Below are 3,438 nucleotides of genomic sequence, written 5' to 3'. Positions count from 1 at the left end.
GTTGCTTCAGACATTTTTTTCATTTTGTATTTTGTTTTTTTTAGAAAAAAAAAAAAAAGAAGGCAAAAGTTAGACTTTTGTTAGGCAAAAAAGTTGGGCATTTAGCATTTCTCAAGAAAAATTAAATGAAGCATATATATATTGCTCGTAAGATCTTGGAAAAGAAGCATATATATATATATATATATATATATATATATATATATATTCTGGAATGTAAGGGGTTGCCCAAATCTAAATTGAGATTTCAAGGAAAAAGATAAGTTCGGTGAAACACAATAGCCTATAAACACAATTACCACAATACCTATCTTTTTTCGAGATGCCCAAATTACCCTCTAATTGGAAAAAAAAAAAAAATGACAGTTTTTTATTTACTGTCAAATATTAATAACTTTTTCATTATTGTGAAAGAATAGCATTTAAGAATATATATTCAAATAGAAAAGCATTTAAGAACGTGAGAAACTGATAATAATGATTGGATATATTATACTTTCACACTAATAATGAAAAGAATAATTAATCATTAGATTACAATAACAGATTTTGATTATAGCCCATTAAAATAAATAAATCATTTTATAAGTAATAAAGCCCACCTTATTAGAATACTTTAAAGAAATGTTTGCTTCTATGACAATGATAAAGAAAATATAACTCCATATTTAGTTAAAGAGATTCTAATTTCTGAATATTTTAATGATCAATTTTAAAGATAAATATGATATGTTCAATTTTTCTTTTGATCTAATAAGTTAAATAGATTGAGTTTACTTTCTATAAAATTGAAATAAGAACAAATATTGAACTATAAAAGAATTATTTTAAGAAATTTCGTTGGAATAATGTAGGTTGTAAAGAAAGGACAATGAATATAATTAAGAACATATTCATTGTTCACATTTGATCAAATGTGGCAATACAATGACTAATTAAGAAAGAATGTAGGTAGGGGTAAATGTTTCTTGAATGAATCTGATTTAGATAATTTGTTTGGAAGCCAATAATTTATAATATGGGAAAATTACAGTTTACCCTCCCAAAGTTGTCAGCGATTTGCAATTCCGCCTCCAAAGTTTCAATTTTTGCAATCCACCCCCCTGAAGTTTCAATTTTTTGCAATTCAGGCACTCCGTCAGTCAAACCCGCTTTGACTGACGAAACAGTGACCACGTGCGACGCACGTGGTCACTTTATGCGATTTAGTGCCCAAAATACCCCCATCAAGTGGTTACACCTTGACCCACGCCCAAACCCATCTGACCCACGCCCCGACCCTGCTGACCCGACCCTGCTGACCCAACCCCCAACCCAACCCAACCCAGACTTAAACTTAGTTAAAACAGCAAATAAACAAAACTGAAAAGGTTCAGGCATTCACGCACGAGGTTCACCTTGCTGACTCACGAGCGAAAGGGACCCGAGAGAGGTAGAACCCACCTCCGACAGCCACGCGACAAGCTACCCGACACCCACTCGAGATCAACCCAAAGCTCCATCTTTTGCGCCTTTGTGTACGACGAGGTGAGATTTTGCCCTTTTTGATTCGCAAATTTGCACCGAACTATGTAGTAGCTTTCTAGGGTTTTTCGTAAATTAGAGTTTTCTTGAGGGGGTTTTAATTTGGTAATCCCTAACTCTGTGATGTTGATTTATTGTTAACAAATTTTTGTTTTCTATTGTATATTGATTTATTGCGAAGAGAGAGAGAAATGATGGAGTATACCTCAAGTTCTGGAGCTTCATCTTCACCGCAGAGGCTTTGTTACTGTGAGCGGCCGATGGTTGTAAAAACAGCTCAAACAGAGCACAATTTCGGGAGGAGGTTTGTGGGTTGCGAAAATTACAAGGCACGTTTTATGTTTATGATGAGTGTTGCGAAAATTTGGGCAAGTTCTTCAAACACGTGATTTCTTGTTTATGATTGTAATTTTTGTAGGGTGTTCTTTAGGGTTTAGGGTAAGTATTGATAATTTCTTGTTTGAATTTCTTGTTTATGGTTTTAATTTTCGTTGTTGGTTATGTGTGTTTAAGTTGAGTAGTGATGGTTGTGGGTTCTTTGTTGGGTTATTTTAGGGTTTAGTTATTTGTTATAATTTGTTTAGGTGTGATGCTTGTGTAATGGTTGAAAACCAAGATTTGTGCAAGTTCTTCAAACTCTTTATCCATTTCTTGTTTATGGTTGTAATTTTTGTGGGGTGTTCTTTAGGGTTTAGGGTAAGTATTAATAATTTCTTGTTTGAATTTCTTGTTTGAATTTCTTGTTTAGGGTTTTAATTTTCGTTGTTGGTTATGTGTGTTTAAGTTGAGTAGTGATGGTTGTGGTTTCTTTGTTGGGTTATTTTAGGGTTTAGTTATTTGTTATGATTTGTTTAGGTGTGATGCTTGTGTAATGGTTGAAAACCAAGATTTGTGCAAGTTCTTCAAACTCTTTATCCATTTCTTGTTTATGGTTGTAATTTTTGTAGGGTGTTCTTTAGGGTTTAGGGTAAGTATTGATAATTTCTTGTTTGAGTTTCTTGTTTAGGGTTTTAATTTTCGTTGTTGGTTATGTGTGTTTAAGTTGAGTAGTGATGGTTGTGGGTTCTTTGTTGGGTTATTTTAGGGTTTAGTTATTTGCTATAATTTGTTTAGGTGTGATGCTTGTGTAATGGTTGAAAACCAAGATTTGTGCAAATTCTTCAAACTCTTTATCCATTTCTTGTTTATGGTTGTAATTTTTGTAGGGTGTTCTTTAGGGTTTAGGGTAAGTATTGATAATTTCTTGTTTAGGGTTTTAATTTTCGTTGTTGGTTATGTGTGTTTAAGTTGAGTAGTGATGGTTGTGGGTTCTTTGTTGGGTTATTTTAGGGTTTAGTTATTTGTTATCATTTGTTTAGGGTTTAAGGTTTGAACATGCCATACTTCTCGCGCATGGCTTCTAGTGTCAATATATAAGAGCATCTAGGGTTAGGCGTGATGCTTGTGTTTAGGTTTAGGGTTTAGGTATCGAATTTTATGTGTAATGGTTTTTCAACTACACTATCATATTCAATAGTGTAGCAGAAAAAAAAAAAAAAAAAAAAAAGATTGTGAAAAAAACTTTAACCATTTACCTATTTTAAATATAACTATAAAAAAAATGGGTATGTGTAATATTGTATGTGTTTAGATTGGTGATTAATATGTGTTTACTATTTTATAGATCAACCGAGATTGTGGTTACTTTGAATGGGTTGATCCTGAGCTGTGTGTGAAATGTAAAAGGGTTGGAACTTGGTTCTGGCGAAAGCACCAAAAATTGTTGTCAGAAGCAAAGCGGTGTGAAGACATGGTTCAACTTGAAGTCAGTAAGGTGAAGGTAGAAATGGAGAGAGAAAATCTGTGTTTGAAGGTAGAAATGGATAAAGAAATTGCCCGGTATCATAAGGAAGTAGAGATTGGGGAGATCAAACT

This window comes from Corylus avellana, chromosome ca1 (genome assembly GCF_901000735.1).
Source record: "Corylus avellana chromosome ca1, CavTom2PMs-1.0".
NCBI classification, from domain to species: Eukaryota; Viridiplantae; Streptophyta; class Magnoliopsida; order Fagales; family Betulaceae; genus Corylus; species Corylus avellana.
The sequence above is the reverse complement of the archived record's forward strand: the minus strand, read 5'-3'. Positions refer to the sequence as shown.